Source organism: Ceratotherium simum, chromosome 34 (genome assembly GCF_057802395.1).
Source record: "Ceratotherium simum simum isolate JZ-2026a chromosome 34, ASM5780239v1, whole genome shotgun sequence".
NCBI lineage: Eukaryota > Metazoa > Chordata > Mammalia > Perissodactyla > Rhinocerotidae > Ceratotherium > Ceratotherium simum.
The window spans coordinates 26950219-26978122 of NC_141933.1; the positions used below are offsets into that span (position 1 = coordinate 26950219).

Here is a 27904-nt window from a genome sequence, read left to right on the forward strand (position 1 = left end):
TCCACCCGCTCCTTGTTCACACCCTGCCCCGCTCAAGTCAGCTCAGTTGCCAGGCTGCAGAGAATCCAGTCACCAATCTATGCAGGCCCACACGTTGCCTGAGGGCTTGTTGTTGGGTGGGGCTAGTCTCTAGGGTGGGCTGCCTGCCCTGGCTGAGCTGGATTAAATCGGTGCTCTAGCGGGTGGAGCAGACCCTGGGCTAGCAGGCCCCAGGGAGAACTCCAATGGCGTCTGTGTCAGCACGCTCACACCAGGCCACAACAATGGCCGCCGCCAATGTCCCAGTCCCTGGAGAGGTCTCACCCCTCACCGAGATGCACTCAGGGCCTATTAGGTGAGTCTCTTGTCACCGAAGCACTGTGCACCTTTCTTTCTGGTGATTTTAGGATGCTTTCTGGAACGGGTGAGTTTGTGCGCGGGCCCTTTAAGAGCCAGTTTTAGTTTCTTTGTGAACCTGGTTTTCTGGGGGTGCTCCCCAGTGTTTTAGTAGCAGGCACAGTCAGATATTATGCTGCTGGTCTCAATTGTGCTGCGTCCACAAAATGCCCACAGCGGGGGTGCTCCCCGGCTCAGGGCCCCGCGCCTCCAGGGAGGCTGCGTACCTGTGAGCTGCTCCCGGCGGCCGTGACGCTGGCGGCTTGTGAAGGTGGTGTTTTTCTCTCCAGAAGGGAGTCTCTGCCTCTTCCACCCCAGTTAGGATTGTCCGTTGTTGCAGGAGTTCCTCTTATCCAGTTTTCAGTTCTGTCTCAGGGGTAATTTTTCCACGAGTAGTTGTAAATTGGCTGTGTCCACGGGAGGAGGTGAGTTCAGAGTCTGCCTACGCCGCCATCTTGACTCCCCATTCTTTTTAATATGTCATTGTTTTTAAGGCCTTTTGGTGAATAGAGTTAGAAAAATATTTTTACAAAATATGAACTTTCATTGATATGTCCAATTCTCAACCAAATCCAGCATCTTCCTCACCTTCCCCATTCCACATTTGCATTTATCTTCTTAATTAGTGAAAACTCTAGTTTATAAAAATATTAGTATATACACTCGTTTGCTTTACTCTACAATATATAAAAAGTAATTTTTGAATCATCCCACCAAACCCATGCCTTTACCAACGAACCTATAAATCAACCTCTAGATTTTTTAGATCTCTCTGCCCTTAGAATATATTCCTTGAAGTGTAGAGTGTTAAAAAGTTATGTGAAATAATTATTAGCTTTGCATTTTCATGCTTTCCTTTTGATATAAAGTTTTATAATTTCCATTTGTAGTCAATTTTTAGGTTTGTTTTTTCTTCCTATTTTGTTTATTTTATATTTTGAACATTCAAAACATTGACATGGTTTAAAATTCAAACCATTTAAAAAAGTGTAGCCAGGAAAGTCACACTCCCATTTCTAGTCCCTCACAAAATGTCATTCACTTTTATAAGTAGGAGTTTTCATTAGTTTCTGGTTTATCTTTGCTATGTTTCATTTTGTTTTGGCAAAAATAAATGTAAACATCACACAGATACGTATTCTTATTTTCCCTTCTATCTCATGCAAAAAGTAACCTACTATATACATTCTTTCATACCTTTCCTTTTTCATTTGACAATTCATGACAAAAAATACCAATATCAGTTTGTAGAGATCTTCCTCATTTTGATTAAGCTTCCCTGAACTGCGTTATGTGAATGCACTGTAGTTTATTCAGCCCAGTCTCTTATGAATAACATGTATGTGGTTTCCAATATTTTACTTTTCCAAATAATTCCACAATGAATAGGGTTGTACATACATTGTTTTGTGAATATATTGAGGGGAGTGTAGCTTCACAATAATTTCACATAAGTGCAATATGTTATTCTTATAAGTTCTCATTAGTACAATTCTCATTAGGTAAAAATGCTAGTGGTTTTGATGGAAATTCATCAATAGGGTTGCACCGTTTTGCTCTCTAACAGCAAAGGCAGAGAGTGACTGTTTTTTCAGAGATTTACCTAAGAAGTTCATTGTCATCATTTAAAAATTTTTGTCAAGCTGTTGCCAAGGTGAAAAATATCTTAGTGAAGTTTTACTTTCCATTTCTTCCACTATGAGTAAATTTGATTATCTTTTCACATGTTTAAGGGGCATTTGTCTACATTTTTCTGCAAAGTGCTTTTCCTTTTCTTCCCTTAAAAATTTTTACTTTTTTATTTGGAACTAATTTAGTATTACAGAAAAGTTGCAAAAATAATTCAGAGTATCCCTATATAGTCTTCACCTAGCTTCCCGCTAATGTTAATATCTTACGTAACCATAGTACACCTCTGAAATCAGTAAATTAACACTTTATTAAACTATACTCCATATTCAAATTCCATCCGTCTTTCTACTAATGTCTTTTTTCTGTTCTAGGATCCTACACAGATCTCTGATTTTGAGAGCTGTTCATGTATTAGGGAGAGTGGCTCTTTTTCTGTGATATAAATTACCAATATGTTCTCCCAGTTTGTCACTTCTTCTGTTTCCTCTCTCTGGAACATGCTTCTTCCTTTGACTCCTCTCCATTTCCATGTGCTTGGCTATCTGTAAACTGGTTAAGTTCTTGTAATTCTCTATCACATCACTCTCAGAGCTCCCTTCATGGCATTTATAAACAGTTAGACTTTTATAATGGTGTATTTGCTCATTTTTTCTCTCTCTTCACTCAACTCTAAAAGCCATTAAGGCACGAGCTATGTTTAGTCACCACCATACAGCCAACTCCTGGAAGAGTATCTGCCACATCCTAACTTTTTACCATTGTCTAGTGAGTTCATTAAGCAGATCACCAATAAACTACACCCTAGAAGAAATTATTGAAGAAGTAAGAATATTTAGTTTAGAACAGAGACGACTAAATAGGAACAGAATAAGCATTTTCAAATATTTAAAAAGTGGTCATGTAGAAAAATTAGATTTCTTATATGTAACTCCAGAAGCTACTCAGGATGGCAAAACCAAGCTAATTTTTTTTCCCAAAATTAGAAAATATTTTCATAGTATTTTTTTTCTAGAATTAGAGGAATAAATGAAGCTGTCTTACAGTGGAAGTGTCTTTTAAGCCATAGAGTATTTTCAAAGAGAAAATGAATTTCAGTCTGACAGAGGGGTTGGAAAGGAGGTCCCTGCATAAAATTGGTATGACAACAAATTCTACTAAGTATATTTCCAAAGCTAAGATTGTATGAAGCCATGAAAAGAAACTTTAAGGGTAAATGTTGATATAACCATTCTTTTAGAAGAAAGAAATAATTCAGTATTAGCCCAACTGAATGAATTCATAATGGTCAACTTTTCTCAATTAAACAGCTATGTGAAAACATATTTTGGGTAGTAAATATTTCTGGTCTCCAGAAGATAACACCATATTTTTAATATTTTCCTCTGCTTATTGTTGTGGATAATACTGAGTTGCATGAATCACAGGCTAATCTGATGCATTTATTAAAAAGTGATGGTGTAGTGGTTAAGTTCGCATGCTCCACTTCAGCAGTCGTGGTTCGTGGGTTTGGATCCTGGGTGCAGACATACACACTGCTCATCAAGCCATGCTGTGGTGGTGTCCCACATACAAAAATAGAGGAGGATATAAAATAGAGGAAGATTGGCAAAGATGTTAGTTCAGGGCCAATCTTCCTCACCAAAAAACAAAAACAAAACTGTTCACATGTGTTATCAGTTTTTTTCTTTTTTTTTCAGATAGATCATACCAACTATAAACGTAATAGACTTGAGCTGGGATTTTGAAATTTATTCATGAATTTACAAAATAAAGCTAAAAACTGAGTCCTGATGCCTGGCATATGCATTTCTACTTTGAGGATACCTTCAGGTACACAGTACCGTATCTGCAGTACATGAACTAAAGTATGTTCTTGAAGAATAAGGAACTTATCTTAATGTTTGATCTCAAGTTCCATGGAATGAGCTTTTGGGAAATAACATGTCCCAATAATCATGCCAGTGTTGCCATGGCATCCCAAGGTACCCTCGGAGATATTTCATTCATGGACTAACCTGCCTTTAACGTATATTTTACTCTTTGACTCATGAAGAATTCAGTGCTGATATCTAATTAAGTACTGATTTGAAGGATGTAAACACACAAAACCTAATAAAGGATAGCACTTATGGCAGAAGGAGCCAAAATCTGGAGAAAGACAGTGGAACTGAATTATTAAATCATCAAATATTGAAACCTAGGGGCTCTTTAGATTTGACTGGCTACCAGGTTGGAAAGGCCTGTCACTTTTAAGCTTTCTTTAAGGCAGATATTCTGTATATCACCATATGCTCAAAGATATTCTGCAATTTCATAATCTGTTGTACATTTCTTTAGTTCATTGTATTTGCCACAGAGGGCGAGTTTGCAAATGCACCTGCACAGTTTGATGTTTATAAAAATGGCAATTATGATGATGTACCATTGAAATAAAACTTTGCTGGATAGAAATTAAAGAGTGAAAACAATGATCTGCTAAAAACTATTATTTTGTCAGGCATTCCATTCATCAAAATTGCAATTAATTTCTTCCTCTCCATCATCATTGTGGTTGAAACAAAGACCAGTAATCTCACATCTGGTTACAGATTTAAAAAGAGAACACATGCTTCTTTCACAAAGCTCTCTAAGTATTGTGTTTACATTGTTAGATGAGATATAGTTAAAATTCTCTAGTGTTCAATGTTTTATATTTATTGTATTTAGACTCTGGAAAATTTGCAAGCCAAGTATGGAAGCAGTGTCTGATTAAAAATAAATGTCTTAAAACAGCCTCTCTTGCTTTTCAGTTGCTTTGAAATATCTGGGATACTATTAAGATTTAAAAAATAATGCCAGTGATTTGCTAGCATTCACTTTATATTTTATATGAAACAATGACTATTTTTTGTACATAAGTAAAATCCAGAGTTTGCACTCATCTTGCCATCTTACCTGCAACACAGCACTTCATTCTGAATGAATCACCTTACTATGTGAGTCCTTTCATGTTCTCTGCCTTCCGTGCCTTTATGCATTTTGCTTTTCTTGTTCTCTTCCTCCCTTCTCTCCCTTTAGCCATTACCGCTAATGTCGGTATACAAAGAACAAGGCTTTACATATGATCCTTCCTCTCTAATAACCTATAATTTAGTTTTACCTTCATGGTGGATCCTTGATTCTGTTTTTTCCCATTTTTCTCCAACTAAGCAACTGTATTAGTTGTATGATGGCTGCCATAATAAAGTACCACATATTGAGTGGCTTAGACAATAAGAATTTATTTTCTCACAGTTCTGGAGACTAGAAGTCCAAGATCAAGGTGTTGCGGGGTGGCTTTCTTCTTAGGTCTCCCTCCTTGGCTTGTACATGGCTGTCTTGTCCCCGTGTCTTCACATGGTCTTCTCTGCGTGCATCTGTGTCCAAATTTTCTCTTCTTATAAGGATACCAGTCATATTGGATTAGGGCCCACCCTAATGACCTCATTTTAACTTAATTGACTCTTTAATGATGCTATCTCCAAATACAGTCGTCACATTTTGAGGTACTGGGAGTTAGGACTTGAGTATATGATTTTTGAAGGACACAATTCAGCCCATCAGAGGAACGCTATTCAAATATCCCAGTATTATTTCTCTTGATCCTCAGCTTTAACTAGAGTTCCTTTCCTTCAATTCACCACGCAGCAGTTCCTTGGTTTCTTGCTTCCATCATTCCTCAAAGAGTACTCACCATTAGGAGGGGGATTTAGAGCCAGTCCCATGTTTGTACACACCAAACCCAAAACACTTAGACTCAATTGTTATATATTTCAAAATCTTAGTAAGTGCATTTTGTCTGCCAAGCCCTGTTGTAGGTACTAGGGATACAACAGTAAATAAGATAGACAATGTTCCTACTGATAAAAACTGATGGTCATTTGAAGAAGAGACAGATACCAAAGGAAGAAATAAAAAAAGATTGGTCAAATTGTAAAAATACTATGAAGGAAATAAATGGTATTATATAAAAAAAAACCCCTTGGTTAGGGAGAAGGGATGTGGAGACTTTAAATAGTTGCCCAGAAAGGCATTTCTGAGAATAACCCTTGAGCTAAAATCTGAAAGATGAAAAAAGCTAACCACACAAAATACTGGGAAAAGGACTTCACAAGAGCAGAGACCAGCAAGAGCAAAGGTCCTTTTGCACAAAAGAGGTTGGTGTGTTCAAAGAACAGAAAGCAAGTCAGCGTCGCTGAAACACACTAGAGGAGAGAGGAGTGAGGTGATGTTGAAGAGAGGGGCAGTCCTGGATCCTGCGGGACCTGTAAGCCTTGATGAGGAGCCGGGCTTCTCATCAAAGCCTCTACACTTTGGTTCCTATACACAACCTTCAGCATTCTCCTTGCCAGACACTTTTCTTAGGATGGTTTTCCATGGCTCTTTTTTAGAAATTCATCATTGAAAAGCATTCCAAAACAAAAACAGAATGTAGTAATCCTTTTTATTTCTGTACTGCAGATGAAAATCATGTTTTCAAGCTGAATACCATCATCGTAGTCAACTTTTCTAGTGTGCTGTTTAGCTTTATCTGTCCATGTCACTTACAATATTCTGTATGTTTATCTATATGGTGCTAATTCTGAATAACTGTCAGAAGTTATATCATAAATTGAGTAATGTCCACGTTTACTAATTGTCCACAATATGCTAGACACATTTTTAGAAACTCAGAATCCAGAGTTTGATATGAGAAGATTTCTCTCTTATGGAGTTTGCAGTAGCAGAGGGCAACCAGACACAAAAACAAAAATCAACTTAACATGGGGAGGATGGAAGATTCTATGCCCACAGAGGAAAAGCCTAACCAGGCAAGAGGTTCAGAATGGCAGTCAAGGAAAAGAGGTTGAGATGCCTAAGTTTTTTAGAAAAATACCAGTAATTAGTTAGCCAAGTAAAGAAGAGAAGACAAAGTGTTGGGGGTAAAATAGAATGGGCCATATAACATGTCTGAATTATTTTCTTTAGTTCAGTGTATGATCAGAAATACTGGATTTATGGTGCCATATTGCCTTGACTGTCATGGGTCCACCTCAATCTGCTTCATGAAACTGCTGCACGGACTTTCATGACCTATTACATTGTACACCAGGAGGCAGTTCTGTTACTTATAATATAGATCAACCTTTCCAACAGAGACTCAAAATAACAGTGATGTAAGCAAGGCTGAGACGTATTTCTCTCAAGTAACAGCCACAGGGTAAGCAATTCATTTCTCAGCTGGTAACACTGTGGGGTAGGTGACTAGACTCCTTCTGTCTTATGGTTGGGCCATCACTAGAGTGTTGTCCTCATGCGTGTCATCCAATATGGTTTACCACCTTATCTGCATTTCTGCCAGCTGGAAGGGGAAAAAGTGATGGGAAGAGCATGCCTCTTCTCTTTTAGGGTTGCAAACATCAGAAGTTGCAGACATCATTTCCACTCATTCCATTGGCCAAATCTAAGTCACATGACCAAACAGAAGTGCTAGAAAGCTGGGAAGCAGCTTTTTTTCAGGGTGGCCAAGTGCTAAATGAAGTGGTTGAAGATCAATATTAAAAACAAGCAGCCTGTACCACTGCAACAGAGTGTAAGAGTGTTATAGAGATCTTGGTTTGAATCCCTCATTTTGTGACTGTTGGCAAGTTATTAATCATTTTAGATCTTTGATATTACCTCTAAATTAGATATTATAATATCACTTTCATTTATGATTGATCTCAAGACATGGAAAACATAATAGAGATCTTGTCACCTGGAAAGAAAACAGAAACAAAGAACAAGGGCAACAAATGGAAAGCAGTAACAAATGTGGTAGATATTAATCCAACTATATCAAGAATCACTTTGAACATCAAGAGTCTAAATGTACCAATTAAAAGACAGAGCTTATCAGAGTGGATCAAAAAACAAAATTCATTATATGTTGTCTACAAGAAACTCACTTTATTTATTTTTTTTAAAGATTTTATTTATTTATTTTCCCCCCAAAGCCCCAGTAGATAGTTGTATGTCATAGTTGCACATCCTTCTAATTGCTGTATGTGGGACGCGGCCTCAGCATGGCCGGAGAAGCGGTGTGTTGGTGTGCGCCTGGGATCCGAACCCAGGCCGCCAGCAGCGGAGCGTGTGCACTTAACCCCTAAGCCACGGGCCCAGCCCCAAAACTCACTTTAAATATAAAGACACATATGGATTAAAGTAAATGGATGGAGAAAGATGTACCATGCCAACACTAATCAAAAGAAAGCAGGAGTAGCTATATTAATTTCAGACAAAGCAGACTTCAAAGTGAGGTAAGTTATCAAAGATAAAGAAGAACAGTACATGATGATAAAGGAGTCAATTATCTAAGAAGACAAAGCAATTCTTAACGTGTAAGCACCTAAGAATGTAGCATCAAACTATCTGAGACAAATACTAACAGAATTACAAAGAGAAACAGATGAATCCACTATCATAGCTGGAGACTTCAACACCCCTCTGTTAGAAATGGATAAATTCAACAGACAGATAATCGAGAAGGACATAGTCGAATTCAAAAACACCATTAATCTCTGGATATAATTGACATCTGTAGACTACTTCATCCAACAACAGTAGAATACACATTATTCTCAAGCTCACATGGAACCCTCATCAAGATAGACCTCAATCTGGGCCATAAAACGCACCATAAAACAAGTTTAAAAGAATAGAAATCATACAATGGCTGCTCTCTGTCCAAAATGGAATTAAACTAGAAATCAGTGACAGAGGGATAATTAGAAAATCTCAAAGTACATGGACCTTAAACAACACATATCTAAATAACACTTGGGTTAAAGAGAAAATTTCAAGAGAAATTTAAAAATATTTTGAACGACATAACAATGAAAACACAACCGATCAAAATTTGTGAGATGCAGTGCAAAGAGGAAAATTTATAGCATTGATGCATATATAAAAAAAGAAAGAAGACCTAAAACTAATAATCTAAGTTTCTACCTTAGAAAACTAGAAAAAGAAGAGCAGATTAAATCCAATGTAAGCAGAAGAAAAGAAATCATAAGAATTAGAGTAGAAATCAATGAAATTGAAAACAGAAAATCAGTATAGAAAATCAATGAAACCAAAATCTAGTTCTTTGAAAACATCAGGGATATTGATAAGTCTCTAGTCTGGGTAACTAAGAAAAGAGAGAGGACATAAGCTGCTAATATCTGAAATGAAAGAGAGGACATCACTGCAGATCCTGTGGACATTAAAAGATAATAAAGGGATATTATGAACAACTCAACATCCACAGATTTGATAACCTAGAAGAAATGAACCAATTCCTTGACAAAGTTTGCCAAAACTCATGCAAGAAGAAATAGACAATCTAAATAGGCTTATATCTATTAAAATAATTGAATCAATAAAATGAAATAATTAAATATAACTCTAACAAAACATGTACAAAATCTATTTGTAGAAAACTATAAAACTCTGATGAAGTAAAACAAGAACTAAATAAATGGAGAGATACTCCATGCTCATGGATAGAAGACTCAATATTTTAAAAATTTCAGTTCTTGACAATTTGATCTAGTGATTCAATGCAACTCTGATCAAACTCCCAGCAAATTATTTTGTGGGTATGAACAAATTATGCTAAAGCTTACATGGAGAGGAAAAAGACCCAAAATAGCCAACACAATATTGAAGAAGAACAAAGACAGAGGACTGACACTGCCCACCTTCAAGACTTACGATAAAGCTACAGTAATCAAGACAGTGTGGTATTGGTGAAAGAAGAGACAAAAAGATCAATGGAATGGAATAGAAAGCCCATAAATAGACATAATATAAGACATAAATATAGTCAACTGATCTTTGGCAAAGGAACGCAAGCTATACAATGGACAAAAGATAATCATTTCAACAAATGGTGCTGGAACAACTAGACATCCACATGTAAAAAAAAGAGAAAAATGAATCTAGACACAGACTTTATACCCTTCACAAAAATTAACTCAAAATGATTATAGGCCTAAATGTAAAATGCAAAACTATAAAACACCTAAAAGACAGCATGGGAAAAAGCCTAGATGACCTTGGGTATGGCAATAAATTTTTAGATACAACACCAAGCCATGTTCCATTAAAAAAATAACCAATAAGCTGGGGTTCATTAAAACTAAAAACTTCTGCCCTGTGAAAGGCAATGTGGAGAGAAGACAAGCCACAGACTTGTAGAAAATATTTGCAAAAGACACATCTGATAAAGTACTGTTATCCAAAATACACGAAGAACTCTTAAAATTCAACAATAAGAAAACAAGAAATCCAATTATAAAATAGACCAAAGACCCTAAGACACAGCTCACCAAACAAGATCTATAGATGGGAAATAAGTATATGAAAAGACACTTCACCATCATATGTCATCAAGGAAATGCAAATTAAGACAACAATGAGATACAACTACATATATATTAGACTGGCCAAATCTGGAGCACGGACAATACCAAATGCTGATGAGGATGCAGAGCAACAGGAACTCTCATTCATTGCTGGTGGGGATGCAAAATGGCACGGCCACTTTGGAAGATAGTTTGATGTTTTCTTTCAGCCTAAATATCCTCTTACCATAGAATCCAGCAATCATGCTCCCTGGTGTTTACTGAAAGGAGTTGAAAACTGTCTACATGAAAACCTGCACATGAATCGTTATAGCAGCTTTATTCAGAATTGCCAACCCTTGGAAGCAACCAAGATGTCCTTCAGTAGGTGAATGGATAATTAAACTGTGGTACATCCAGGCAATGGAATATTATTATTTAGTTCTGAATAGAAATGAGCTATCAAGCCACAAAAAGACATGGAGGAACATTAAATACATATTATGAAGTGAAAGGAGCCAATCTGAAATGGCTATATACTGTATAATTCCAACTATATGACATTCTGGAAATGGCAAAACTATGAAAACAATAAAAAGATAAATTGTTACCAGGGGTTGGGACAGGCGGATGAATAGGTGGAGTGTAGGGGATTTTTAGGGCAGTGAAAATACTCTGTAAAATGTCATAACAATGGATACACGTAATTATACATTTGTCCAAACCCATAGAATGTACGACATCAAGAATGAACTGTTACGTAAACTATGGACTTTGGGTGATTTTGATGAGTCCATGTAGGTTCATCAATTGTAACAAACGTGTTACTCTGGTGGTGGATGCTAACAATGGGGGAGGCTATGCATGTGTGGGTGGACATTGTATGTGGGAAATTTCTATACTTTCTCTTCAATTTTTCTGTGAACTTTAAACCGCTCTAAAAAATAAAGTCAATAAAAAAAAGAAAAAATGATATAAGCAAACAAGAGAATTATACATGTATCTTCTTATTGTATTCCTTTTCTCTCCTTTTGTTCACCAATGGTTTTCCTTTCCCTAAGTTATAAAAATATAAATGTTACTTTTGGGGGAAGGGAGGAGTTAGAGTACAGTTTCCTGCTTGAGGTCGAATTGTGTATTAGAGAGGATATATTGAAGAACTTGAGAGGCCATAAACTGATAACTGATATACTATAAAAAAAAAAAAAGCCATGTTACCCTTTCTCTTCCTTCCTGTCTCCTGGCTTCTGCCCATTGCTCTGGTGACTGCTCTCATCACTGATACCAGAGATCACTGCCCAGCTGTAATCCTAATACTACTTCTGAAACTCTAATCAACTGGCATAATTAAAACACAACATGTGGAATGACTCACAGATATAAAATTCCTTTGCTATATCCCAATGATATAATAAAAAATATGATGGTTTCAGCCATATGAAGTCAGCTATACATTCTTTGACTTGTGAGAAAAACTCGGCTCTGTAGAGAGAATAGATTCCAAAATTTAGAGGTTTAAATCCAAGGGCACTAAGATAGCTATCCTTATTAACTTTCAAGGTAAAGGCAACGAAGATGACATGGCAGGTCAGTGTCTTGAATCTCATTTTCTCTCTCTCTCTTTCTCTCTCTCTCACTCCCTCCCTCCCTCCCTCTATCTCTGTCATGGTGTTTGTATTTGCTATTTAATGTGAGCTTGCTCGGGCACATGGATGCTTGCTGGTGAGTGCAGACCTGCACATGTGCCTGAGAGCCTAGTGTCCTATGATTAGGTCTCAGTCTTTTAGTGAAACCATTCATCTGGATTATGAACTTCATAATAGTTTCTCGGTTTTTTTCTCCCACCTTTCATGGGACAGGATGGCTAGAGTGGGCTGGAGTTCGGTTTTTCCCCTCCCCCAGGTCAGTTAAAATCTGATAATACTCTAGCAGGTTAGGCCCAGGTTAATTAGTTTCCCAGAAGGCAAACCTTGTTAAGAAGAATAGAATGCCCTGGTGTATTTCAAAATGGTTCCTTTTTCCCTCCCCCTACCAGAAGCATGAGGGGATTTTTGTTCATTATTTACATTGAGACCCTGGTCAACCTCCTGGAAGTTAACTCTCAGACTTGTCTACACTTAGCCTCCAGTAATTCAGTCAGTTAAAGTTCAGATTTTCCTACCCTGGTGCTGATCCCCGAGGTGGTTTCCTCCTGTGAGTCTCTGCTCAGATAAGCCATGACTCCCTGTATTCTCCTGCCTACCTCTCCAATCTTGGGAGCAATGGTTTACCCTGTGTCTTCTCCTCTCTTAAGGATCTAAGAAGAGTTGTTGATTTTTCAGTCTGTTCATCTTTTCTCTTGCTGTTAAGATAGAGTGATGACTTCAAGACTCCTTACCTGTGGAACCAGAAACCAGAAATATTTAGATGGCTGTATTTTTCGATATAGAGGAAAGGAGGTTGTAGATCTGTGCAACTCCAACCTTGGTAGATAGAACCCAACCTGCAGAGTTAGATCATGATTTAAGTTATTCTGTTTCTGCTTTTCTTCTTCCCTGGTTATAAACTCTAACTAGGAATCATTGCTGCCTATTTACAAAACTCTGAATCAATCCTGTGTCACTGTGAGAAACTTAGACTGGCTTTTATAAGTAAAGCACTACTGGTAGTCAATGCAATAATGACCGTGCCTGAACCTTTCAATTTCAGTGACTCCTAAATGTGGAAAAATTTGTATAGAGAAGCACAGAGATAACTTTTTAATTTATTCTATTTATTCTTTTGCTAGTTCTATTCATTTCTCCTCTTAACTTTCATTATATTGGCTTTTAAGATTGAGCCATCAATCTCTGAAATCCAAATCTGCAAATATATTTCTACCAGAGGCAAAGGAAATCACTTCACATTTTCTGTTAAGTTAGGTTGGAAGACTTTTGCAAGCACCTAATTTGAATATTTATAAAAGTAATGTTTCCATTAGAAGAAATTCTTTATATATCAATAGGAGTATTTTAACTTCTCTCTTTTTCCCCATCAGGAGTAAGCTGATGACATATGTGCATTTGGAAGATTCTTCTCTCCAAGGCTCATTATCTCTTTTTTAATGCTTTGGAATTATGATCCTAATGGCTTTCTTGCTGCACTTAATGAGTGATTTCTCATGTCCTATCTGTTTCTGTCCAAGTCTTTATAAAGAGAAAGGTACTTTAGGACAGCCGTAGATATGTGTGTAGTGATTCTCCACTCGTAGAGATTGGCAGTGTGAAGTTCTTTAGTTTAAGAATATTATGCCTATCAGCCAAACAGCACCACTCAAGCTAATGGAGTCTTCATTTCCTCTAATTACTATCCTACCCTTTGCATATAAGCAAAGAACAAAGTACCAACCACTTTAGAAAAACAAATGGTTAAGGAAAAAATGAAAATAGAAGTAATCTTTGCAGAGATTTCTGGATATGTAAGACTTTTGATACTCCCTCAATATTTCCTCTCTCAATATGCTTTTTTTCTGGTTCATGTTAGAATGCTTATGCACTTTAAGGAAATTTAACTTTAGAAGTAGACATTGTTTTTTCATTTAACCCCAAAGTACAAAATGAAAAGCAGCCTAAATAAAATGTAAAAGTTGTTTTTTTTAATTCTTTCTTCTTTTTGAGTAATAGAAGCCTTCACCAAAACATATAAAAGTGAATTTAGGGAAAGAAAATGATAGTAGACTAAACATATTTTTAATTGAGAGAAGCCTATTATAAATGTCACAAAACTGCCAGATAAGCAATTTTCAGGAGTCATTCAAAAATTTGCCTCAGAGAAACGCAACTGTCTACATATATATGACAGTTTCATAATTAATATTGACATTAGGATTACAGTTTATATATAACTGTCAAATATAGTATCAAGCCACTATTTCATAACCAAGAAAATTGAGACTTATAAAAGTTAAATCTTTTTAAAGTTATATGCCAACACGTCTGAACTGGGAGATCTGAATCAGACAAATTTCCCTTACTACATATTATAATAATTTTAATACAGTTTGAAAATCTTCCTAAGTATTTTATCTTTATTTATTTTTAATCTTACTCATAAATTTAGAAATTTTTGCATTTTTGCGTGTAAAATACATTAAATATTTGTTCTAAAAATACTTTTGATTAACAAATATATTCATAAAATAGTTTTGGAATATTCTTTTCCTGAAGCAAGTTTCAAAAGTTGCAGCTTGGCCAAGGAGTCTTTATCATCAAATGCTACCAATGAAGTGCTCCATGGGGTTCAGGGAGGGAAGATTGTTTGATTTGCTTTTGATTATTGAGAAACTAGTCATTAGCTATTATTCAGTCTTCTCAGGGTAGAGATTTACTCTATCTTTATTACTATTATTTTTACCTCTTTTACCTTTTTATTTTTCCCAGAGCAGTAGGAAATAGAGAGGTTCTAAGATGGTTGAAACAAAGTAAATAAGTTCAGCAGAAGGAACTAGACTAAAGGTCAGACAGTTGGAATCCAGAAGGGATCATCTTGTCAAACCCGTACCATGAACAGATGAAGCAAAAGAAATTAGAAATTTTGAATCACTTCCCTAATCCCCAATACTTTCCTCCTAATTTTGAGTTCTTCATTCTTCTGTCACATTCCAGGCTACCTGTACACATAGTTGTAAGAAAGAGGTCGCTCTGTTTACATATGTACATACATATATATATATATGTATGTATTCATTCATTTTTAGCCCAATATGCTAAAGGTTGATGATCAATTGCTAGAAATCATTTGATATTTAATTATCCAAAGCCATGTATCAGTTTCTGAAGAGATAAAATTGAAAGTCTGTATTAAAAAAATGTAGAAATATTTTACTCCAATTCTGAGCAGGAGAAACAGAGTATTGGTAGGTTACAAGCGTAGGTGAAAATATTATATATTATACCTAGACATTTGCTCCTTTAAAAAGTCTTTGGTATAATTTCCACTTTCAGCCATGTTATATTTGCAAGCATTTTTATTATATCTTTATATGAAGATTTATGTTTTTTTCAAGAGGAAAAAGGTCAGAAAAAAATATAGTTGAATACTGTTTCTAAGTAAGCATATTCTTTTTTAAATGAGACAATGAAACTTTTCTGAGCTGAGGCAAATACTTTCACTTATCGATAGCTTTACTTAAATGCCAAGATTTCTAAAGAGAAAATCAAAGGAAGACCAAAGTAGCCTCAGAAAACAATACCCTGTATTTTGTGAAAGAAATAGTTTGTCTTTTTCAAGAGTAACACGTAGGTTAAGGGTGACTTTGCATCATTCTCTCTCAAAATCTTAGAGTGAGTGGAATCCTAATGAATCACCTTCTATATATGGTAACTTGTGACTGCTGATGTATAACTTTTATGACCATACTTTTTGTCTGAGCTACATCACCTTACCTTTGATTCAATTTGGATTTCAAGTATTTGCTTAAATTTAAACATAGTGAGAAGATATTTTGTGCTGTTGAGGTCAATGCTTAGTTATTTCACAAAGTGTTAAAATTCAGATAGAACACATAATGTGGTAGAGAGATCGTTGGCGTTGTACAGAGGCAAAACTCATGTGAAAATCCCAGCTCTACCATTGTCTAGTTGTAAATGTGTAGGCAATTTATTTAACCTCGCTCTATAATCTCAATTTTATCATCTATAAATAGGAATAAAATATTTTCTTTACTCTTTAGTTAGGAATATTAAAAGAGATATCATACGTGGAATTTGTGCTTCACACACTTTGACACAGAATAAGTAGTAGAAAGTATGACTTTTCCTTTCCTTCTGTTTTCTTCTCTTTGGCCCTTCCTTTTTCCTTATTTCCATGATAAGGCCCTCATTCATTCTTGGGGATAAAATCTTATTTTGGCTGTTTCTTGGAGACATATATACCTGAAAGTCCAATCTGTCATTGGTCTCTGCTATCCTCAAATAACCAAGGGGATTTTTGCTCTTTCCTACAATTGTGAACTGAGCAGATAGGGATTTACTACTTGATTGATCCCTGCAATGTCACCCAGGGCAGCTGAGGGTTAGGGTCTGGCTGATAAACGGGTCTAAATGTACGTTTCATTTGAACGATTCAAGTGGGAGGAGGCAGGCAGCCTTTAAATCAGTTCTTATCTCCATTTTTGATGGAGTTAGCCAAATAAAATGCATTTACCTCACTAAAATGTGACAATCCAACAATGACCACACAGTTTGGATAGAAATTTTAACAACAGGATTCCTTCTAACTCATTGGTTTTACATTAACAGCAGGTACCATATGTCTTATGTATTGTTTTGTTATATAATATCTGATACCATCCTCAATTTATAGAGAAGCAAACTTGGCTCAAAGAGACTTGACTGTGTTTTGTCTAAAAATGAGGATGGCAGAACTAAACTTTGAATGAATAGCTTTCTACAAAGTCTATATTTAAATCATGAGTGGTCAATTGTGACTCCAGGTCTTTAAACAAAATAATCCCTATTGCTTTTCATTAACTTTAGAATCAAAGAGCATGACAGACTTGAAAATTCTTTCAAAATCCCCAATTCCTAGATGCCTGAATTGTTTTCCGAACTATCAAAATTATTTCCCTTTTTTTTTGCTTTAGTTCAAATACTGTTTTTCACTGAATGATGTATGAATGTGTAGCAACTTAATCAAATTGCCTAGAATTGAAGGAAAAAATATCACCATCATATTTTGATCTTCTGTGAATACTATTTGACAAGTAGAAATAGTACATAAATAATAGTTAATGGAGAATGTTCAGTTTTCACATTTCATCTTCCTTCTGGTGATATAAATCGTCATGGAAAGAAATGCCATATTTTATTTGTTATGACGCCAAAGAGAGCAAAATAAATAAAAAATAGTATTGTGGAGCTGGGGGTAAGATCAATATGAGATTTCACTGGAATGTTAAATATTCTGTTGATGATGGATTGATCGCTTGTCTTCTCTATTGTCGAAATTGTTAGAGCTGAAAGGCTTGAGACAAGAGGTAAAGAGAATGCAAATGCATTAGAACCTAGTTAGAGTTTGACTTATTATATGAGTTTATATGTGACATGAATGAAATTATATTTTTGGAAATAAAACTAGGTAGAGAAGATATCTGATCAACATAAATGCTATTATGTCTTATTTTTTGACCCTACAAAGATCTCTTGTCGTCATTCAGGTTCCATGCTCTCTGTTCTGTAATTTAATTTCCAACAAGTGTCCAGAGTCATTAAAACGTTAAGTTTGATTATATCACTTTACACTTACCTCTTTACAATAGTCTAAAACAGGATTTCTTGACCTCAACACTGTTGACATTTTAGGCAGGATGGTACTTTGTTGTGGGGAATTGTCCTGTGTATTCTAGAATGTTCAGCAGTGGCACTGGGTTCAATTCACTAGATGCCAGTAGGACCTTCCCCTCACATTTGTGGGAACCAAAAATGTGTCCATATTGCCAAACATCCACTAGGGGACATCTTATTTGTCCCTTGTTGAGGTTGTCACCTTGTTGAGAACCACTGCACTGAAGACTTTATATTGAATTCAAAATAAATTTTGCACTCATTATCCTGGCCTACAAAAACCCAAAATGATCTGTCCGTATTTGACCTCTCAGACATATATCATAAACCTCATATTCTCACTCCACTCCAGATACATTTGCTTTCTTTTTGTTCCTTCAAACTGCCAAGATTATTCCCAAGATAAGAGGTCTGAAGCAAGTTCCTCTCTCAACTGGACTGCTCTTCCTCAAGATCTTCAAGTAACTAGCTCCTCAGGTCTCATATCAATTATCACTTCATCAGGACTTTACTTGTTTACCCTATTTAAAATAGCCACCCAGCCACAACGATTGCATCATCTTGTTTTATACCTTTTGTGAAACTTATTACTGTATTTTACGATTTATTTGTTTTTTAATCCCCTTTCACTGGAATTTAAGGTACATAACAGGTATTTTGATTTGTTTAACACATTTTTATTAAGCCTAGCATTATTCTAAGCATGAGGAATATAGTATCAAAAGGCTGGACACAAAAATCTCAATAAATAAGTAAGCCATAAAATCAAGTAGAATACAATTGGATCAGGGCTGGACTAGATTACAATAAATATCAGAAATGGGTTGAAGTTTTATACTATTGTATCAAAGATGAGAGTCATTAAAAAGTATTTAATTCCTATCTACATTAAGATAATTATCTTTAAGATTACCTATGTGCATGATATGATAATAAATGGAAAAATGACAAAAGAATGAAAGATACAGGAATGAATAAATGAGAAGCTCCCAAACTTCTCCAGGCAGTAATAGCTGCTCTGTCTTATCTCTTCCCCTTGCACCAATGTATCTCCACTGTAATAATTAACATAAGGCATCCAATTGGTTATAAGCTCCTTGAGGACAGAACCATAGCTTTTCATCCAGATATCTGCAGTATTTTTCACAGTCTTGGCGTAAGTAGGCCACCAACAAATATTTCTCTATTGACTATCTGGTGAATGAATAGCATTTGAGTATTGACTGCTTTCTTCATGAATCTTGATTTATTTATTCAATCCACACTTATTGTTTATTTTGTAATCATCAAGCACTATTCTAGGCACTGGGATTTCATTATTATGAGTGTTTTACCTTTGCCTTTTCCTCTCTGGGGAAGTATGAAAAAATGCTACAACAGTAAGAGCCCTGCCCACCTTCCCTTCAAAAAAGAATAAAAAAAATTGGTAATACTGAACTGAGGTAACTTTAGGTAACTTTGAGCTTTGCTTTTCCCTAATTTGAAAGGCTGCTACTCTGTCAATGAAATTAATGATAAGGAAATTGAGAATCAATGAAAGGAAATACGTTCTTTGCTTTGTGTGTAGTCTGGCGATAGAATTCTCAGACGCAGGTGAGATCAGGTCAAATAATGTGTTTGGATATGAAAATGGAAGAGATAGCTTTATCTTCATTAATAGCACTTGAACTTATTACTCTATTGATCAAACAAAGGAGAAATTTATCTTTTGCTTCTAGGCATATTGATATGTTGATTGTCTGCAAAGATAAATGTGTGATATTTTGATCTTCTGTGGGATTTAAGTTTCAGTGTGGAAACAGGGGAGGCTTGATGTATGGGATTGATCCTAGTGCTTCCAGAAAAGCTAGAGATCAGATACCAAAACCAAACCTGTGTGGCAAATAGAAAGATCCAAATCACATTCCCTAAGACCTTCAAAACTAAGCAATGAAGGGGCCGGCCCAGTGGCTTAGCGGTTAAGTGCACGCGCTCCACTGCTGGCAGCCCGGGGTTGGGATCCCGGGCGGGCACCGACACACCACTGCACCGCGTGGCAAGCCATGCTGTGGTGGCCTCCCATATAAAGTGGAGGAAGATGAGTGTGGTTGCTAACCCAGGGCCAGTCTTCCTCAGCAAAAAGAGGAGGATTGGCAGATGTTAGCTCAGGGCTGATCTTCCTCACAAGAAACATAAATAAGCAACGAAGCAGTTATTAAAGTAAAAATAAGTTGAAAGATAAAACTTATTTTAAGGTAAACTTTATTTATGTAAAATAACACTGGATTAATAGAAAAAGAGAGAAAAAATGTTATTGAGTATTGATTCTCTCCTAGACATGGTTCAAGTGGTCTTACCTAGTTATCCTAATGATTCTAGGAAACGATAGAGGAAAACTACTAATTGGAAGCAAACCATGTACTAGCAAATATCACATGCTAATTATGTATACATAAGTATTACAATGCCATGTGTATTGGTACATATTTTAATATTCAAAACAAGGCATAAAATAGCTTTATTATATTTTCTTAAGATAAAATAACTAAAGAAAGATGACCTGCATGAAACCAGTAAATAAACTCATGACTCTCTAATAACTAAGCTTATATTTAACCCTCTCATTTTGCCAAAAAGAAAACTGAAGCTCATGCTAGATAAACAATTTGGTTGTGATGTGTCACAGTAAAAGAGGAGGGAAGAAAACTTTGTGAATCTCTGGAGTATGCTCTTTGGAGTAAAATGACTGTTGCCTCCTTATCTTCTATTTAAAAGCTGCCCCAGGCCATTACTTTACCACAAGAGGATTTAATTTGAACATTTCAAGTGTGCTTTTACTAGAAAAGGCTGTTTTAAAAAAGGAAATAATCATTTGAGAGTAAAATTTAATTTTAGTATTGCCCTGCGAACATTCTAATATTGTTTCCTATAGAACAGAATTCTACAAGAAGATTCATCTATATTGCATCTCATTGCTCGTTATAGTGCCCCAAAGGCTTTATTGAGAGTGGTCGAAGCATCGGCAACCAGGAGATTGTGCATAGAGAGACAAAAGCATGTTTGGTAGCAAGTAGATGCACAACACTGAATGGGAGAAATATTTGAAGGAAATTATCAATAAACCACTTTTCTAATTTTAAGCTTATGTAATGAATAGACACAAATTGATAAAATCTTCAAGAAAAATATCCAGACATATGAAGTTATATGGAATTTGTGGCTATATAGACTTTGAATTCATTAGTATAGCTATTTCAGGTATATTTATTCAGACAACAAATGTTTACTGAACTTGTTCTAGGTGCCAAGCACTGTTTCAGATGCTGAGTGTGTAGTAGAGACAGAAATTGACATAATTCCTGCCCTCATGAAGCTTGCAGTCTAGTTAGAGACCAATATTATTCAAATAATCATATCACCAAAAATATACAGATATAAAATGTGTTTCGTTTAAAAAAAAAATAAGTGCAAAGATGGCATGTGACAGGTGACCGCTAATCTGAAAGATTGGGAAAAGCTTTACCAAGAAAGCTGAGAGGTGAAGAATCTGTACAAAGTGTGGATGTGGGGAGAAGATATGCGCACCACATTCAAGGCAGAGTGAAAACAAATTCAAAGGGATTGAAAAAAGAAGAGAAAAAGTGATAGAGGGCAGCGAAGAGGGTAGAGGCTAGAGAGAGAAGTTGTAGCTGAGACTTCCCTTGTGGCCAAAGCAACCTCCCCATTTCAGCCTCTTGCAAGAATACATATTAACTTTGTGTTGTGTAAAACGAGTGCTGTAGGTTGGCTGGAACTCCCCTGGAGTCTGCTGAGTTCTCATGGGCTTCTCTGGGATCCATCTAGAGTCGGCTTGGCTCTCCATGGCTTCTCATTTTGTTACAGTCACTCTGGCTGTTCACATGGAGTGAAAATACACTCTACTTACAGAACAGTATGGTAAGGGGAAGAGCAAATAGATATAATCTACCAAGTGATATAATCCTCCATTGGCTTCTTTTTTATTACAAATATTTCTCTCCTTCTTGTGAGCAAAATACACTGACATCTTCCCCAGAACACCTGGGAAGTTCAACCCCACATCTGACTCAAAGTACAGGATCTCAAGATCTATCTGAAGTTAGTATTGAGTTTCTTTTGACCAGGGAATCCACATACTAAAATTACAAGTTGTCCGGAAATATTTGAGCTAAAAATATGCAACATACAGAAATACACTGATGGGACAGGAGCAACACTCCCTGTGAACACTTCCATTCAGAAAAGGGAAGAAGGAGGGGAGGGAAGAATAGTCACTGCTCCTAATCATTTCTGAAATCATTCAGGCAAATGTTGTAATGTCTCTTTACTCCTATAATAGGGAAGTTTCCTCCTCAAAAATAGTTTGAGCTTCCTTAAAAAAAATTGAACTACTTGACTCCAGTCAGTTCCGTATGCCAATAGCAACATCAACAATTCTTTTTTGCTGTACATCTCTCTTTAGATACAATAAAAGGCATTTTGAACTTATCAGATTTCCATACAACCATATGCTTGATCTTATTCCAAGTCATTTTGTCTAACAGATGGGATTTTTGGGGGGCAAACGATGCAACCAGACCTTAATTTGGTCTTTGCCCAACGTCTGAGTCTTAATTTGAGAATCTCTTACAAAATGAAGATGACAAAAGTCGCCTATTTTAATACTGAAACCCTTGGAATTACTGGTTCCTTTCTTTTCTCTTTTATCTCTGATTATGAAAGGGCCAATTATTTTCTAAATTTATTTCATTTAAATAAGTGAATATAATAATATGACCTAATAACCCACAATTCAATCTACCTAAATTCTGCCTCGAAATCTTTCACCCAAAGCCACAGATTCATTAGGTACGTTTGTTTCCTTCCAGTTTATCAATAAGAACAGTTGTATCAAATATTTACTCACTGTAAATTCTGGGTACCATTTTCATCCTCCTGTAATAGTTTACTTGTCACCTACATCCCAGCCTTAAAGCTACTGCCATACATTTTTGATTTTATGTTGTGACAGCCTTTACTTTTAGATTCCGATTTATGTATTAGTTAATTTTGTTAGGTTATGTTTTCTGATAACCAACCACAAAATCTCAGTTGGTTACAAAAACATATTTACAGGCATAGTTTGTTTTATTGTGCTTCACTTTATTGCACTTCACAGATTATGCATTTTTTACAAATTGAATGTTTGTGGCAACCCTGCATCGAGTGAGGCTGTCAGCACTATTTTTCCAACAGCATTTGCTCACTTTGTATGTTATTCTCAAAATATTTCAAATTTTTTCGTTATTATTATATTTGCTATGGTGATCTATGATCAGTGATCTTTGATGTTACTATTGTCATTGTTTTGAGGCATCACGAACGCCGCCCATATAAGATGGCAAAGTTGATCCATAAATGTTTTGTCTGTTCTGACTGCTCCACTGACCAGCCATTCCCCCACCTCTCTCCCTCTCTTCGGGCCTTCCTATTCCCTGAAACACAACAATATTGAAATTGGGCCAATTATTAACCCTACAGTGGCCTCTAAGTATTCAAGTGAAAGGAAGAGTTGCACATCTCTCAATTTAAAAGTTAGAAATGACTAAGTTTAATGAGGAAGACATGTCAAAAGTTGAGAGAGGCCTAAAGTTATGCCTCTTGCACTAGTTAACCAAGTTGTGAATGCAAAGGAAAAGTTCTTGAAGGAACTTAACAGTGCTACTCAATAAACACACAAATGATAAGAAAGCCAAACAGCCTTATTGCTGATAGGGAGAAAGTTTTATTGGTCCAGAGAGAAGATCAAAGCAGCCATAACATTCCCTTAAGCCAAAGCCTAATCCACAGCAAAGCCCTAACTCTCTTCAATTCTATGAAGGCTGAGAGAGGTGAGAAAGCTGCAGAAGAAAAGTTTGAAGCTAGCAGAGGTTGGTTCATGTGGTTTAAGGAAAGAAGCCATCTCCATCACATAAAAGGGCAAGTGAAGCAGCAAGTGCTGATGTAGAAGCTGCAGCAAGTTATCCAGAAGGTCTAGCTAAGACAATTAATAAAGGTGGCTACACTAAACAACAGATTTTCAATGTAGATGAAACAGCCTTATATTGGAAGAAGATGCCATCTAGGACTTTCATAGCTAGAGAGGAGCAGTCAATGCCTGGCTTCAAAGCTGTAAAGGACAGGCTGACTCTCATGTTAGAGGATAATGCAGCTAGTGACTTTAAGTTGAAGCCAATGCTCATTTACCATTCTGAAAATCCTAGGGCCCTTAAGAATTATGCTAAATCTACTCTGCCCATGCTCATAAATGGAGCGACAAAGCCTGGAAGATAGCACATCTGTTTACAACATGGTTTAACAAATAGTTTAAGCCCACTCTTGAGACCTACTGCTCAGAAAAGAAAATTCCTTTCAAAATATTACTGCCCCTTGACCTGGTAACCCAAGAACTCTAATGGAAATGTACAATGAGATGAATGTTGCTTTTGTGCTTGCTAACACAACATCCATTCTTCAGCCCATGGATCAAGGAGTAATTTCAACTTTCAAGTCTTATTAGTTAATAAATACATTTTGTAAGACTATAGCTGCCAAAGATAGTGATTCCTCTAATAGATCTAGACAAAATAAATTAAAAACCTTCTGGAAAGGATTCACCATTCTAGATGCTATTATAAACATCTGTGATTCATGGGAAGAGGTCAAAATAAGATTAACGAGAGCTTGGAAGAAGTTGATTTCAACACTCATGGATGACTTTGAAGGATTCAAGACTTCAGTGGAGGAAGTAACTGCAGATGTGGTGAAAATAGGAAGAGAACTAGAATTAGAGGTGGAGTCTGAAGATGTGATTAAATTGTTGCAACCTCATGATAAAAGTTTAATGGATGAGGAGTTGCTTCTTATGGATAATCAAAGAAAGTGGTTTCTTGAGATGGGAACTACTCCTGGGGAAGATGCTGCGAAGATTGTTGGAATGACAATAAAGGATTTAGAATATATGTAAACTTAGTTGATAAAGCAGCAGTAGGGTTTGAGAGGATTGAGTCCAATTTTGAAAGAAATTCTACTGTGGATAAAATGCTATCCAACAGCATTGCATGCTTCAGAGAAATTGTGCATGAAAGGAAGTGTCAATTGATGTGGCAAATTTCAATGTTGTCTTATTTTAAGAAATTGTCACAGCCACCCCAATCTTCAGTAAGTACCACTCTAATCAGTCAACAGCCATCGACATTGAGGCAAGACTTTCCACTAGCAAAAAGATTACAACTCACTGAAAGCTCAGATAACGGTTAGCATATTTTAGCAATAAAATATTTTTTGATTAAGATATGTACATTGCCTTTTTTTTAGACATAATTCTATTGCATTTAATAGACTTTAGTATAGTGTAAATGTAACTTTTATATGCACTGGGAAAGCAAAAATTTGTGTGACTTGCTAGATTGCGATGTTTGCTTTATTGCAGTTGTCTGGAACTGAACCTGCAATGTCTCTGAGGTATGCCTGGATTTCTAATTTACATTACATGAGAGTTGTGGGTCAGCTATAGTTCTCCTGGGCTCAAGTGGGGGCTTCAGGGCTCTGCTGAGCTCAGCTGGGCTTATTTGAGCTCTTGTTAACTCCGTGTGTCTTCTCATTCTGGAACACAGGTCAATGAGGTGTCCTGTATTATAGGCTACTTGTCTCATAGGGAAGATCTGGAGAAAGAAGGTCCCAAACAAACCATCCAAACATGTTTATATTTATGGTCAGATATGACAGATCCTATAGGCAAAAATGTGTCACATGACCAAACTCAAAATTAATGGGGCAAAGGAAGATGGCAACAGTATGGAAGGAACAAATAATTATGAACAAATAATACAATCTACAAGTCCCACAATCAAAAAATTTAGGAAAGAACAAGGGATTTACAATCACATAAATCTAGTTTCAAGTATTGCTACTGTTCTGTACCAGGTGTGGAATCTTGGGAAATGCCATAACATTTATTAAGCTTGTTCTTTATCTGCAAGAAAGGAATAATAATTTATTCTCTATTGGATACGTGGTGAATTAAAAACTAGAAAAGGCAAATACAATTTGGAGCATAAAGATTTACACATAGTGGATGTTCAATAAGCATTACATAGAATTCATTTACTTCTTCAGTCATAGGAGTAGAAACTTTGAATAGCAACAGATTTATTCTATTTCTATTCATAGCTGATTTAACAATAAGGATAGATCTTTAATAATTTACCTAAAATTAGCTTAGGTGGAGAAAAAAAAGAAGATTGGAAACAGAACTTGATGTTTTTGAAAACTGATTCTCAGCTAACACACCAGAGCTTCTCATCTCCTAGAAGTAGTGATTGAGGCTGCACCCTAGGAGAAATTTATTTTATGTATGTATAAGTTCTGCAGGAAGACATGGTGATTAATTTGAAGGCTATATCCTGTTTTTTTTTTTTTTTGTCTTATTCTTAAATTCCCCTTAAATACCTCATAGAATTGATGAGATTCTCGAAAGACTGGCAAAAATAATGTCAAACAGATGGAATTTGGAAAAGAACATTTTATATCTTGGGCCTTGTTTCTAGTTAAATCCCTATATATGTCATTCTTCCTATATTAACATTAATTGATGTTTTTAAAAAAATCTCAGAATTTTAAATTCTGCATTGAATTTCAAACTTTCTAAATATTGCAGTTCCAAAATCAAACTTTATAGTTTTCACTTACATGAAACTTAAAGTAAATGTGTTTTTAAGATCTCAGAAAACTTCTGGTCAATCCCTTTCAGAGGTGGAATTTCTCCCTTCAGAAAAACAGGCAAAAAATCTCTGTATCCAATCTATAGAAGAGAATCCTCCCCAAAGTAGGAAATCATTCATTGAAAAAAAAAAGAAAAGAAAAGAATCAGTAATTATATTGACAAATATAATTAATATTTTGATTAAAGACCTAATCTTCTTCAACATTATATAAAAAAAAATCAATGTTGGAGAATTCTTTTCCTACTTCTACTAGAAACAAATGTATGCTAGTTTAAAGACCTTAAACTTTAATTACAAGTTTTACTTCCATAAAAAATTTACTAATTTCCTGATGGGAATTTTAATACTGTGTCACAGTTAAACATTGCGTTAGTTGGCTTCTGTGACACAAAGCTGTCTAACAAATACCATTAAAATCTCGGTGGCTTAAACTACAACTTCTTTGGGTTTTTTTCTTTTTACTCTGCTTACATTTTGATTGCAAGCTCTGCTTTATTTCTTTTTCTCTCTAGGTTTGAGGAAAGAAGAGCAGCAGAGGATACAGCTAAGGTGGCTGACCACTCAGTAGCTATTAAAGATTCTATTTGAAAATGGCATATATCACATCCACTCACACTCCATTAAACAAAGTAAGTCATATGACCAACCTCGAGGTAAATAAATGGGGATAGGGATGTAAAGTCCTCCTGATGGGGGTAGGGGGTGTACACCATAAAGAGACAGAGTGAATATATTTATAAATAATATAATTTATTGCAACTATTTATGAGAAGTTAAACATTTTCACTTACTGGATTTCCATTTCCAGTGATTGTGCTTTTTTATTGCATGTTGCATGCAGTCGTTTGAATGTATATGCATGTGCGGTGAGAAGTATATCATAGAATAGATAAACATTTAGATACTTCAGTGAGAAGATTAGAGAGATTTGGGATGTTACTGTGGTATAAAGTGATACGAAAATTATACTGACAGAATGATTGCTTTATTTTCTACTTAAATAGAGAGAGGAATAAACCAATAAGCTTTCAGAGTCTTGTGACTCAGAACAAGTTTACATTAATTAGAGTCCCCCTCAGGCTCCAGTTTGCCTCTATGTAATGAAGTGCAAAATGAGACGTTTGGCTGTGCCAGGAAGCCATTTAGCTGAAAGACACCACATAATTGGTTTGATGTGCCTCTAGTCGGCCATGTCATGTAGGAAGGACTGTGGGGGTGTTATAGGATTACAAGGTTATAGGATTGCAGTCTAAGACAAGAAAACATGAGCTTTGGCATTGCTGTGATATGAAACAGATTTGGGGGAGAATCTCTCCAATTTTATTTTATGATACTATTAGCCAAAGTAACACAAAAACTAAAGTAGCCTGAAGATCTACTCAGTTCACATTTACCACAGTTGTCGATTTTATAAGATATCCTGACTCGGATCATCTCTGATCTTCCTGAATTTTACACCCATGTGTTCCACTGTCCACTTATGTTAAAA

At 35.9% G+C, this 27904-nt stretch overlaps 1 long non-coding RNA gene across 1 annotated transcript; it reads left to right on the forward strand.

Moving 5' to 3' along the window:
- LOC147912661 (uncharacterized) lies at nt 1-27044 on the forward strand. Its single transcript, XR_015549796.1, has 2 exons — nt 1-334; nt 26928-27044. It is a non-coding gene; the product is annotated as an uncharacterized LOC147912661 (long non-coding RNA).
- Nucleotides 27045-27904: the final 860 nt, after the last annotated feature.